The 14,725-nt window shown below is 42.2% G+C and overlaps 1 protein-coding gene across 1 annotated transcript in view; it reads left to right on the top strand.

Annotated features, from left to right (window-relative positions):
- Positions 1-14,725, top strand: part of lhfpl2a (LHFPL tetraspan subfamily member 2a) — a 48,335-nt gene that overhangs the window by 6,985 nt on the left and 26,625 nt on the right. The window contains exon 2 of the mRNA XM_029281671.2: positions 13,431-13,508. The gene's annotated coding sequence lies outside the window, so the exon portion shown is untranslated. The remainder of the gene's footprint in view (positions 1-13,430; positions 13,509-14,725) is intronic.

The raw sequence follows: 14,725 nt of genomic DNA, 5'->3' as shown, positions 1-14,725 counted from the left end.
AGAGGCAAAGCACAACATTGAGGGCAGTTCTTGAGAGCTCTAATCAGTATAGAAACCATCTTATAAGTCGTCGTTTATCAAACAAAAACCATCATCATCATCAATAATATGGACACCATCATCATTAAGTTAGTAGGTATTCATGAAAGAGCTGAGTCTTTAGCTTTTTCTTAAAGGTGCAGAGGGACTCTGCAGATCGAATGGAGTTTTGGAAGTTCATTCCACCACTGGGGGGCGACAGAGGAGAAGAGTCTAGTCAGAGACTTAGGACCCTGTTGTGAAGGTTGGATCAGACGCCTTTCATTGTGGATAAAGTTGGAAATCAGGAGAGAGCGGTGGGAATGACATGCTGGAAAAAAGCCAAAGGTCGGACTTGAACCGAGGCTGCCCGCTTGGAGGACTGTAGCTTGGGTGCAAACTTAACTAACGCTATCAGTCAATCTTGTCATCTCACTCTTGGCAAGAAAGCAAATAAAGGATAATCCCCCAAAATCTTAACTTCTCTTTAAAGATGCCGTGTGTTGTCCAACTAGAGAAAGCAGCTAAAAGCAACACGTGTTTGGTAATAATGACTTAAATAGTGATTCTATTCTTGAGCTGGTCTCTTCCAACCACATTCCACAGTGGGAAATTTCCGTCAGGTCTCTGTAGTTTCCCTTTGAGTGTGACATCATTTACTCAAAATGCTCTCCTGATAAGCCTGTTGATATTGGATAAGCCTTGAAACAGCTCTTGCTCTTACTCACATTTACTGTAAAATCTCAGAACAACTGAGAAATCCTCCAGCTGGTCAATCCCCGTATTGCTCAAAACCACAAGGGTTAAATCCCGTGTTTGGATCCAGGTTTCAGCAGCACCATGGAAACCCTATTTTTGTTTGGACTGGCAGACGGTCACCGGTCATTATCACCACTGCACACTGCAGCCGAAGCACAACAGCAGGACTGATTCCTATAACGCTCGCTCTGTTTTTCTCCCCATCCGGCTTTGGCAGACGGCGTTTTTAATAGAGGTGACTCATGCTGAAATAAAAATCAGGTCACTGGAGTGACCTAATCCTGCTCACATTACTAACTGTATTCACAGTGGTTGAACGTTTGCCCCCGTTTGTAACTGCCGCTCCGTCTCTCAGGCTCTCTCGTCTCCTCGAGTATGCAGTTTACAATGAAAACGTTGATTTATAATGTGTGTTTTATTAGTCGTGATTGAGCGCATGGGTTCTGGCTTGAAGCATATTTCTCATCGCTATTCAACAGTAAGAACTTTTTTCAGTTTAATAACTGTCTCTGATGATGCTTTCCCCGTCAAATGAGTAGACACAGCAGTTGATTTAATCTGATACAAAAAAATCAACACCAATCTGCAAAGGTCTGTTTGGAACTGCTGGATTCAAAACCTTCAATTGCCAACAAAAAAAAAACAAAAACAAATTTAAGATCTTTCTGTTTTTTTGCAATGTCGTGAATTTTGTTGCTCGCTGATCAGCAGAAGCTAGCCAATCCAAAGGTCCAGCGTGCAGGAGGAAGTGGCATCCTGCTGTGAGGTTACAGATCACAGCTAACTCATAACTAGCTAGTCGTTAGGCCATGAAAACTTTGTCGTCCAGGTTCCTGGAGCCGGTGTTTGGTTTGTCCTTTCTACAGTTTTGGATGATACCACATTTTTTAAAGTTAGATATAAGTGGTGTAATGGATTGCAAATCTCACTGATTGGATCGGATGGGAGTGAGGATTTTTGCCATTGGATCGTATTTCAGATTGGTGGTTTTCGTTCGTTTTAGGACTGAATCTAGTTCTCAAAGTGGGCCTGGGTTCAAACCCGACATGTGGCTCATTTTCCACATCATTCACAACTCTTGTATCACTTTAAAAGGTGGGATTGAAATGTATCAAATATCTAACATTTTGACTGCCTTCGTCTTTTCTGGGCTGTTGTAGAAACAAGGTGGGGCCACATTGTGCACTTTGTGGGTTAATCTGTACAAACAGAAATAAAAACAATCATTCGTACTTTCTCAGAATTAGAAAAACTTTCTTCAGAATATTTCTAAAATCCTCCTAAATCTACATCATTGGACTTTAAAGTACTGTGATGAATTTAGTGTCAAGGCTCGGGGAACATCCGACCGAATGCCTCAACTAATCTTCTTCCCCCCCCCTGGTGACGGAGCAGCGGTCTGCTTAATGGTCTGTGCAGCTGTGAATTGATTTGTCATGTGAGGACTCCAGGTGAGGGTGACTACCCCGCTAAAGTAGACTTGGGATTATGTTACAGCACCTGTGGGACCTCACAGACAAAAAAACACACAAGCTACAGTACACAAATCAGCATTCTTTGTTATCTATTTCCTGCCGTCATGGATGAATTAGGAGATTTTATTTTGACCAAAAAAATAGTCAGACACAAACAACATCAGACACTAAACCCTGAAGCTCCAGCTTTTATAGCTGATACAAGGAGGCTTTATTGAATTAAAGCGTTACTGACCAGGCCAGTTTTCCCATCAACAGATGCTTTCAGTTGAATTCAATCATCAGGTACAATCAGCATCGAGACGGCTCCGGTTTAAATAAACTCTTTAATGTTGAACTCCTGACCTCTCCGCTGTCTTAATTCAATTTATTTAGCACGAGAAGCATCCGTGGGAACAACAGTTTGCTGCAGTGGTAACGCTTCTTCTGATGCTTTCTGCAAAATGTTTCATATTCGTCCCAAACTGCACCTTTTTGTTGGGCTCTTAAAAGACTTTTTAAAAGTTGCATGCTTGCTTTAGAAGGGGGGGGGGGGGGGGAGAATGCAGGGAATGAGTTCTTTGTTTGCTGTTGTCATTTAGGGCGGCCCTCAGCAGCTCTCAGTGGTATTTGTCATCTGCAGACAGAGATTAGCCTCATTGCAAGGACATTGTGGAGTAAACACAGAGACACGGAAAAGTGAATCATAGAGGGCAATAATGATAGTGTAGGGTAGACAAAGAGCAGGCATACATGAAAACAAGATTCAGACTGAGAAAAGACAGCAGAGACTCAAAGAGACAAAAAGAGAAAGAAAGAGAAGGTAAAGGCTTTTTGTTTGACGATTAACTGAAAGTCCCTGCAGGGTCAGACATCTGTGATCCATCTCCCAGAGGGGGCAGCCGTCTGGAGCTGCCTTTCTGCCCTCTCTCTCTCTCTCTCTCTCTCTCTCTCTCTCGCTCTCGCTCTCCCTCTCACCAGCGTCGTGACTTCCCTCTGACAAGCCCCCCTGCCCCCCAGAGATCACTCACTTCGAGGGGGTTCCACTTTTTTTTAATAGCTACCTCTGACCTTCATCCATCATTCTGTCTTCACTGATATTGTTTGGATTGAGCAGTTTTTTTTTTTCCTCCTCTGATTTGACTTTCTCTCATCACTACGCTGACATCTCTGATCTCTGAACAGACAGATGTTGGTCAACGTTCTGCAAAGTGGATACATGTGGAAAATACCCGGTCTTCCATATGGGGGTAGTTGGGGACAGAGGGCTGTATGAGGCGGCAGGGGCATAAAAAAAAAAAAAAAAGAGAAGGCAGCAGCAGCATATATATGGTGGGGCAGCAAAGTACAGACAGTGTCCTCGTGTTTAGCATTAAGTTAACTGGCTTGTTTTTCCTCCACTGGATCACGACCCTTGAGCGCACTGCTTCATGTGTTCCCCGCTACAAATTCCCTTGTGAGGTCACTACTTTCTTCAGTTTTGATGAGGTTATGAGAGCACAAGGAGATGAAGTCAAGAGAGCACTTTTTTAGTTGACCTTTTACCTCACACTATTACAATTGTATTTATTTAAAGGGAGCTGTTAAGTGCACTGCATCATGTTTATATCGGTTTTGATGTAATTTACCTGTCAGATATTGAACCGACAGCGCAGGTCCGCGTCACTGATCGAGAAAGATCATTGGGCACTTTAAACATTCTCAATTCGCACAGTCTCACTTTGAGGACATTCAGACTGAACTGTAAGAAGTGTCCAGAAATGATCATCATGAAGACATTCAGACGAGATGGAAAAGCTCCTTCTATGTGATCAAAAGTACAGTTCTCACACTTCAGTTTAAAAGATTTATTTTGAAAACCTGACAGTTGTTGTTGCTTCCTGTTTGTTTGTAAAGCCAGCACAATGCAATGCTGGGTTTACTTCAGCTCTTTGTAACCTAACACATAATACCAACAACAGTCATGATGATGGTATCAGAACACATGTATCAGAATTGGATCAGAACTGAATAAAAGTGGATCGGTGCCTCTCTAGTTTTCTTCACTCAGAGGGAACCTGTTAGCGCACAACATGAAGTTTTCTCAACTGAAGGTCAACTTCTTAGATCATATAAATCATAAGCCAAAATAATTTAAGGGAACCTGAGTTCACTGCGTTAAACTTTCTCCACTTTAAAGGACAAAAGTTACCAATGGTGATCATACCATCAAGTTTCCTCAACTAGAATTACATCCCATGGATCACTGCCTTGTGTTTTATTTTGAAGTTTTTTTTTGCAATTTTCTGACACAGCGTCTCTTTTTCCATTTCAAGGGGCTTGTTTTAAGCACTACACATCATTCTCTACACTAAAACAGAACCCTAAAGAGCAAAGCCTCATGTCTTTCCAAACCCTTTTTCAAGCTTTGCCTTTTCCTCCCCTGTAAGATTATCTCAGATGGCACAGCGGCTTTTGATTTTTCTCACTTTTAAGAGAAAGCTGTGCACTGAAACACGTTTTTTTTCCTCACTTATCTCCTGTAGAATCAAGCCAATGTAAATGTTTCCATTTAACTACTACTAGTTAACTACTAGTATTTCCAAAAGTAGTTAGAAAATTTCCATGAAAAAATGTCTGCTTCCAAAAAGATGAAAATTTTCATGAAAAAATATGGGGTTCAAAAAAGTTCAAAATTTCGTGAGTAGAACTACTTTTCACCAAAGAAATAGTTCCTATGAAATCTGTAAACCATGTGCTCGGCTGCTTATTCAACATAACAGGAACAATGTCACTAGAATGAGCTGATTTTTAAATATTGTAGCATTTCAATCTTCAATACTTATACAATACTAATAAGCACCACTCAGGATGACAGGTGTACCTCCATTGTATCAGGGTGGAGGTAGACATCTGCAGGAACGGATATTTGTGTCTGTATTGAAAACTTTCAACACCTAAGCATCATTTTTTTAGAGTGTGTCTACTTTAGTGTTGACAGCTCACTTCAGGCACTTTACATGTAAACACTTTCACGATCTTATCCTTTTCTCAGGGCGGCCGGGCACGTTAAAGAAGCCGTTATGGCCTCGTTACTGCAGGGGCCGTTGGATTCCTGGGGGCCGACAGCCCGTGACACTGAGTGGGAATCATTATCAGAGCAGGCTCACGGGGTCAGAGGCTGGACAGGAAAGATGATGCTTCTCTGGCTTTGGATAACACAATTTGGTGGCTGCAGCACATACACGGTCCTCAGGGATGTGTGTGTGTGTGTGTGTGTGTGTGTGTGTGTGTGTGTGTGTCCTCTTTTCCTGTGTGTGTCATCATGTCTGGGAGAAACTTGGCTCACGTTCAATCCACAGAAATGACCCTCCTATCCACATTAAAGTGCGCTTATTACACCTGTCTTTTATCACATAGAGAGACTGAAATGATGACCTCGCCACACCTGAACACTAAAAGGTCTCCATATTTTAATCTTTAATCTCCTTTTTTTTATCTTCTTTAATTTCATGTCTGGAGCTTTCGATACAGTAAGAAATACAAACCAAACTCGGAGAATAAACTCGGCCATCTGTTGTGTTTAACGTTGAGCTAACAGGCTAATCGCTGCAAGGTGATGTCATCTGTGTGTGCGGTCTGCGGTTTACAGGCAAACACACACACACACACATGAATGCATGCATTGTAAGCACATACACACACTCGAGGAAATTGGATAGAGTGTGGATAATCATTGCATTAGTGCAGAGTGTGTAATCAGCGAGCGCCTTCGGGGAGTAAAAACACACCTCGTGTTTTTGCTTTTTCAGAGAGAAGCTTTTGTAATGGCTCGGGCTGCAGTGTTAAGTGTTATTTGAGGAAGTGGAGAGGGCTGTGTGTTTGTGTCAAAGGGAATTAGGGGGCTAAATGAAGAGATAGAGCCGGACTGTAGGGGGGGGCGACGTCATCCAGGAGGGGCGTCATGTGACTGAGGATCGATTTTCATGGACAGAGAATCATTTCTAAGAACATGTTTGAAGAGAAAAACGCTGATCCTGTCTTTTATTCACTGATTTAAAGCAAATTGACTGGGTTTTTTTTCCGGGTTCAGCCTGCTGTCTTCCCTGCTTTAGAAATGACCTTTCAAAAAGTTTTCTGATCTTGGTGACCCAGCAGTTCTTTGTTTTGTTTTTTTGGTGAGTCTGGAGCTGCACAATCTACTGATGTCATCCTGAAAAATCTCTTTAAAGTAACAGCAAACAAAAAGAAGCCTAGCCACATGTACACCTATAGGAATGATCCCCACATTCACCTCCCTCTGACACCTTTATGAGGCTCGTTGTGAGTGTTACACAGAGCATTGTTTCTGCCTCCCTGGTATCCGTCAAACAGTCCGAGCCTTGCACCCAAACCTGAAGCGGAAACTGCACAGGCACCAGAACCTCGACCGGGGTTTCCTTTTTTTTATTTATTTTTTCCCCCCTCTTTGAAGAACTCCTGGCACAGCTTTCAAAGCCCCTCCGTTTCTTGCGCTGGCTCTTTAAATAATGTGCAGCAAATACAACACAGCTGCCCCAGCTGAGCGGGGAACAGACAATGGTTATTATTCTCCTGAACAATAATTTCTTTTTTTTTTTTAAATCCATTTTTAAACATTTAACAAAGTCAAAGTCTTTCAAACTGCCGCTTGTATTCAATTTAACAATATTGGGAAAAAAAAGTCCCACATGTATGATAGTGAATCCAATGAGCGGTTTCTGTGGTGCTGATGCAGCAACAGTTTCCTGCTCCTTTAAAAAATGTTCCAGTGACACAGACAAAAACTACACACACACACACACACACACACACACACACTGGCTGTTGAGCACAATGATGAGGTAATTGTCGGTCAAGTCTGTTTTGTATTGTATGACAGCAGCTGCAAACCCATTCACTTCCATTTTTAAGATGGGGGGGGGCGGGGCTTATATAACCTGATTTACTCTCCCCTATTTGTATTGTGTTACTGTAAATGCCCAAAACAGATGTTCCCACATAGCTGACAACTGTAAATGTAGTTTTTAAAATTGTTCACACACACTTCAGATAAACATGGTGGATTTGACCTTCGTGATCAGACAGGTGAGTCGCACCTTTAAGTTTTGACCCCGATACGTCGGTATTTATTTACTGTAAATATTTGCTCACTTCTTCTCCGGCGATCGCTCTGAATACCTCGTTGAACAGTTTTGCAGAAGCCGTGCACTTCAGAGATTAGTGTTAGAGTTTAAGTGGAAACTATCTGCTTCCTAACACCTGTGTGCGTGTGTGTGTGTGTAGGTGTGTGTGTGTGTAGGTGTGTGCGTGTGTGCGTGTGTGTGTTAGCCTGAGGGATGGAGGCTCCTGAGCTGCTTCTTGTTTTAATGAGAGTGCTCTCTGCTCAGCCTCACATGACTCTCATTACTGCCAGGAGAGGAAGAGATGATTGCAGGAATGTATGTTAAACAGAAGCAGACGGCATTGAAAGATTCCCCCTAATTCTTCTTCTTCTTCTTCTTCTTCTTCTTCTTCTTCTTTACTCAAAGATAAATGTCGGTGCTTGATGTGTCACACTGGGGTTTTGGTCCCAGCGTGTTAAGGTGCCGAAAAAAATGTTTTGGAAAAGTTTGCAAACTTGCTTCTTACTGAGACTTGGTTTTTTCAAAACAAGTATCATAACACTCTTATATCTACTTAAAATAGGAAGTTCTACCTAAGCAGGCAGTTAGCTTAGCTTAGCATAACAACTGGAAGCAAGGGGGAAACATTTAGCCTTGGTCTGGGAGGTTGTTTTTTATGTACATATCTGATACACTGCAGGAGGCTTAGAGCTGTGGTTCTCAACTGGTCGAGCCTTAGGACCCTCCAAGAGATCCTTCATGAACAATCATGACCCAAATTTCAGATATTTTTCAACCTATCAGATTTATTTGTTGAACAATTGTGTAGTGTGGACCTCAGACGGTAAGAACATGACAGAACAAGCAAACTGATTAAAAAAAAAGCATGTTTAAAAAGTGCTTCATAGCCTTTTTGACACAATTGTCTTTTGCAGTCAGACGTCAACGACCCACAAAAAGCTGCTCTGCTGCGACCCGCTTTTGGGTTCCCGACCGACAAGTTGAGAACCACTGGCTCACAGAACCGCATGTTGTATTTGTATTTGTCTGGAGAAATGCTACAATTTGATGGTCCTGCTTTCCAGTGATGGAAGCGGCTCCCTATAAAGACTACATCGCTCTACATCTCCAGAGCAGTTCAGCAACATGTATGATGAAGAAACAGCCCCTAATAATCTCACAAGAACTACAAATCTGAGATTGAACATCTACATCTAGCTAGCATTTGCCCAAAATGAAACAGGACATGTATCTTTTGTTAAATCTTTACTTGTAAGGAAGCCTCCAGAAGCCTCCAGAAACCAGCTGAAGCTCCAGGAAGTGTCTGCCCCCGGACAAGAAATAGTCCCAACACATAATCCCTCAATAAAACCCACAGCTGTACTGTATGGACTAAACAAGGCCGATAAAACCTGATCATAAATTAACTTTTAGGAATGTTTTTTACCATTTGGACTGAGCCAGTTAAGCTTTTTTACCCTTGCTTAAGTCTTAATGCTAAGCTAGGCTAATTAATTTTCTTACGCTATGACAGTGGTGTCATTCTTTTCATTTAACTCTCCTTAAGCGAGCGAATAAGCGTTAAACCCACATACTTCCCTTCCATGCAGCCCCCCTGTTCCCAAAGGTCTTAAATACTCTAAGAAAGACCCTTTTGTGGTGGGGCTTGAGCTGCAGACATCCCCCCCACCCCTTCCCCAGTCCCCCACATAATAGCTTGCCCCCAGCTGTGGAAGGGTTCAACAGATCAGCTTCAGTCTAACACTGCTTTAACTAAGAGGTACGGCCAAATTGAATTCACGTTTTGGGCATTTTTTGGCCTCACTTTAAAGGGCCGGAGAAGAAGCTGGATTGTAGCTCTTGAAAGGAAAATCCCTTGAATTCGTTTACCCACTTCTTGTAATTGGAAAATGCTTGGCAAGAGTTTATACCCTTGCAGAGGTTCTCTTAAGGACAAACTTTTACTCCAAACATAAATCTGCTGACGGAAAGCTGAGGAAAAAGCTGTTACTGTGTGTCGTTACTTTTATATTCTCCATTCACAACTTACAGCTATGTTGTTCCTGCCCGTTTCACTGTTGATACACATTTCATGGGACTGATCTGTGAAATTGATGTTCCTCCATGTGCTTTATCAGATCAGAAAATCAGATCTCAGTGTGGGAAATTCTACAATTCACTTAGCAGACGCTTTTCTCCAAAGCGACGTACATCAGAGAGTAAGAACAACACAAGCAAGGATCTAGAAAAAAGGGAACAATGTCAGTAAGAGCAAACGATCAGCTTTGAGTCTGATTGGACACACAGGTGCTGACAGGAAGTGACCAGAGGCAAAGCACAACATTGAGGGCAGTTCTTGAGAGCTCTAATCAGTATAGAAACCATCTTATAAGTCGTCGTTATCAAACAAAAACCATCGTCATTAAGTTAGTAGGTATTCATATAAGAGCTGGGTCTTTAGCTTGTTCTTAAAGATGCAGAAGGACTCTGCAGATTGAATGGAGTTTGGAAAGACTGGAGAATAAGGTGTGGAAAACAGCTGATGGTTGTTGTTGTTGTTGCTCTGTTTGTCTTTAAATGGTAAATGGATTTGATCTTGTATAGAACTGTTCTAGTCTTCTTGCTACTCAAAGCTCTTACACCGCAGGTCACACATTCACACACTGATGGATGTGAGGTTTCTATGTAAAGTGATCATCAGAAGTAACCATTCATACATGTTCATGTGCTGCCGACAAAGCAGTGGAGCAAAATGGGGTTAGGTGTCTTGCCCAAGGACACTGGAGCTGGGGATCGAACCACTGACCTTCCAGTTAAGGGGACGACCGGCTCCACCAACTGAGCCACAGCCGCCCCCTATCCTTCTCCGTCTTTCTGCAATCTCTATCCTCAATCCCATTTTCAATTTCAGCAGATGGCTGTTTCTGCCTCTTAAAGGAAGTTTTTCTTTGTCACTGTTACTTGGTGCTCATGACAGATTAATGTGAGCTCTTTGGTCTTTTACCTGCTCTTTTGGGACAGCGGTATCTCAGTCAGTATGAGGACATGAGTTGGGAACTGGAGGGTGGCTGGTTCAAGTCCTGGTGTGGACCACAGTATGGAAGTTGGTCAGGGTTATAGGCGAGGGGCCAGAGAATTTCCCCTCTGGAATTAACATGTTAAATCAAGTGTCCTGAGGTGACACTTGTCATGTATTGGCGCTATACTACTAAAGATTGATTGATTTAAATGACCCCTTTTTTTAGACCCAATAACAAAGTATTCCCAATCAAACCAAACCAAAGAAACTAAATGTGTGCTTTATATAGATTTCTTCTTTATATAAGATCAAGAAGACTAGAGTCTGGACGTTTAATTCAATGGAGGAGCGTTGATTTGGAGGCCTGCTCTACGGCTGGTATGCTGTTTGTTAGTGCAGCGATTCCAGTGAAGCTCCTGTGGAGCGACTGTGTATTATTTTGAGCTTATTCCAAAGTATGTGTGGCAAAACGCTGCTTGTTTTTCCACCGTTCATAAACCCGATGCCACCGGTTGATTATACCTTTTTTGGTGATGTTATATTTCCTTATCAGACTATCACTTTACGTAGAAACAAAGTATGTAATGTTATGTTCTCAAGGTTTTTTTTGGCCACACCTGCTGCTGTATACGGCAGGTCAGGTTCAGGATGACTCTGTGGGAATGACAGGAACTCGTTGCCGTGTTAGGTCATTTCAGTGCGACATATAGGGTAGTTTTGCCATACTGCAGATCTTGCAATTGTCCACATACTGCATAGGTCCAAATCAGTATGGTGCTACTACTAGTATTGTATAGGCAGTGTTTTTTTTTTTTACCTTTCCTTCAATTGTATACCCACCCTATTTAAATGATGTTTGTTAATCTGTTTCTTGATGACCCTGATGAAGGCCACGAGCCAAAACGCGTCGGTCTAAATTGTTAATAAAGTTGATCTTCTTACTACAAGTGTTGCTGGAGCATTCTGACCTCTTCTAAACATTTCACTCTTCGTGCATCTTGTCAGTTTGGTGAGGTTTGTGCCAGAAAATCCTCTTTTTCTCCAGGTCATTTCAGTACGACATCCGGGTAGTTTTGCCATACTGCAGATCGTGCAATTTTCCGCATACTGCATAGGTCCAAATCAGTATGGTACTACTACTAGTATTGGATAGGCAGTGTCATAAAAAAATCCCCTATTTTCACCGTAAGTCCTGATATCATGAAGTCTGAACCAGGCCTGTTGTCTATGGTGTGGAAATAGAATCTACCCTAAGGCAGGACTTGATAAAGTAACTAACAACTAAAAGCCATTCTATTAAGTCTCTCAGTGTTTGTTTGTGTGTGGCACTGCTGTTGTAAAAAGTACTAAAACGACCCCTGAGGCCACTCTGCTGATCACTCCACTGATAGATTTACAGCATTGTCATTTAAAACGTTTCCACAGAACTCCACCTTCAGCGTCTTCCTGTGTTAATCTTCAGTCTCTAATCTTTTCCATTTTAACCCGTATTGGAGATTGTGTTATCGGGAAGCACTGCAATCCAGTAAAATGCCGGGACTATTGAAGTCACTCTATTGACCTGCCTTGTTAACTGAGCTGAGTGTTGCTCTCCTCTGACGGGATCCATTAAAAAGCCTCGATACTGCAGAGGAAAAGGAACGAGAGTTAGCCATTAGTTAATCATCTACAGCCTGATGTATGTGTGCCATCAGTACGATGAGGGCCGAGTAACCTGAATCTGCTGCTGACACCACCGACATGTTTGATGACCGTCGATAGTCCTATTGAGTTTTTCTTGGGTAGTTTGCTGTGGTGGGCCATTTTAAGATTTCAATGGTCCTCCATCTTACTGGAAGCTAAAATGGGAAGGTCATGTATTATGCAAAATACACTTTACCTTGTTTTTCTAACACTTACATGTGATCCTAGTCCGTCTACAAACCCCCCAATTATGAGAAAAGTCCATCCTCTCCGTCTTTTCCCTGCTCCACTTTTCAGAAAATGTGTGCTCAAACAGGCCGTTTGGAGATTCTCCCTTCATGACATCACAAAGGGCAGTAGCCCCTCCCCCAGGTGGGTGACACTCCCACAGCTAGGTGTTTGTTCTGCCCTCTGAGTCTGCCTTCTCACCGTTAACAATAGGACATGGAGCGCGAAAGCCGAGTCACCAAAGCCCTTCCAGAGAGGGTGCGTGGTCAGACACAGCTCATTTACATATTTAAAGGTACAGACACAGAAACAGTCTGTTCTGAGCAGGGCTGAAATAGAGGGGTTTATAGGCATGATCAAATACAGGATCAGAGTGGATTTAGAACAAAAAACTTCCCAGACGTGTTTTGGGGACTTTTGAGACTTATTTGAACTGGTTCAAAAGGAGGATAGTATTTGACCTTTAAGGCCAGCCTCGGCTAGTTATTTAAAAAATTGACCTGGGTTCAAACCCGACCTGTGGCTCCAAAGTCCAAAACAAAAACTCCTTAAACAAACCTTTGACGTATTCTCACATTATAAAGTTGTTGTTGCAAGCTAGTTTACTTTGATTCAGGAGACTCAAAGCAACAGTATCAGAACATGTAAGTTGTATTTCTGACCATGTGACAATCAAACAAACATTCACAGCCACCTTTCAGCTCCTTGTTTGGACCCCACTTCTGAAAACTGAATGTGGTCTTTGTGGTCTTTGAAAAGTCATTCACATGAGGCTTACGTCTTATCCCTCTCAGCAGTGACTTTAGTTGGATTATATAATAAAGTTAGGATGAATGCGTTTTCTTGTTTTGTGCTAAACATTATGCAACTGTTCCAAAGAGACCAACGTCAGTCAGTCAGTCAAACGAGGACTGCAGACATCAGCGTCTCTCCTATTCCCCCTCTCTATTTTATGAACATGTGAAACAGTTTAAACATTTTCTCCAGGTGCACACATGCGTCTGTCTCAGGTTTAAAACGGAAAATACCAACGAGCGAAAAAAAAAAAAAAGGGGGAAAGATGCTCATTCAACAGTAAAGCCAACTACGACTGAAGTGTCGCTCTCTGGAGAGGGTCTGCTTTGGTGATTTGGACTCATCGCTGCATTCTTCATTCTGTCTCTGCAGGTTGAAGGAGGACTCTGACATCATTGGGATTTATCTGAGGATTTGTCTCCGCAGCTGCCACAAAATTCACAGCAGGAGGTGGGTCTTTTGAGGTCTTTTTGCATTTTTTTTCCCCTCCAACATTTTCCAACAATCTTTTACTTTACTCACATGGGACCATTTTCCTGTAATGTCTTGGCATTTTGAGCTCTTTTGGTGTTATTAAATATTGCATTTTGAGCTCTTTTGGTATCATTCAATGTTGCATTTTGGGGATTTTGGATGTGAAGGAAAGGACAAGGTCAGATGACTTCATAAAGTGACCTATGTCGTCATGGTAACTGAATAAACACATGGTTAAGGTTGTGAAACAATCAGACCCTAGTTGGAGATTTGGTGTGTGTGGGTAAGGGCGCTTACAGACTTACAATACTTACATCCCTATTACGCCTCATGTGCAAGAATGAGTAATGCAGGGAGTACGATTTTATGTCTTGGAAAAGATCTCGGTTTGGGTAAAGATGAGTTGGAATTTTATGTTATTTCACGTAAGTTTGTATATAGAAGAAGGTATCACATACTGTATTTAGGCCTATGTATGTTTATATGTACATGTTTGGTTTCACACACGACTGGAACAGCAGCCACCTGCTTCAAAGATTCGACCCGACCTCTCACTCCTTAGAGGACTTCATTGATCTTTAAACCACATCTCTTGACATTTATATCCTGCCCTGTCTGTGAAAAACAAATCAGTGGAGACTAAAAGGCTTGAAAACAAATGTTGTGATCAGGACAGAAGCTCTTTTAATAGACCAGGCTGAGTGCAGAGCTTTTCCTCAGGAGATGTGAAGACTCTTTGGAGTCTTTGGACCAACAAAGCGAAACACAAACATGTTCTTCCTGCTTTTCTTGTTGTGATATTATTTGGGTTCCTGTCACCTGTCTGTTATGGGGGGGAAATTCAAGCTGCTGCCATGGCGCCTATTGTTCCAGCCAGGTGTTATCTCACAACACAGCTTTAGATGCTCAGCTCAGCTGCTTTTTTGCTCTGCACTCTTTGCTAAGTGGACAGAAAAGGAGATAAATAAAAACAGTTGGAAAATCTGCAGCACATTGAGAATGACTTTATTTGCGAGTGAACAACGTGTCTCGTCTGTAGCTTCCTCAGGATCATTTCATTTCTGTTCCTGCAGCCGACCAGCACCTGCTGGGTGCAGGGTTTGGCTGTGCATGGGGAGTCCTTTTTCTCGCATATCGTTTTTTATCAGGAAAAGTTGCTTTAATGTATTTTTTGTTGGGACGCAAATCTGAAC

The sequence above is a fragment of the Labrus bergylta genome, chromosome 17, assembly GCF_963930695.1.
Source record: "Labrus bergylta chromosome 17, fLabBer1.1, whole genome shotgun sequence".
In the NCBI taxonomy this organism is placed as follows: Eukaryota; Metazoa; Chordata; class Actinopteri; order Labriformes; family Labridae; genus Labrus; species Labrus bergylta.
The sequence above is the reverse complement of the archived record's forward strand: the minus strand, read 5'-3'. Positions and strand labels throughout refer to the sequence as shown.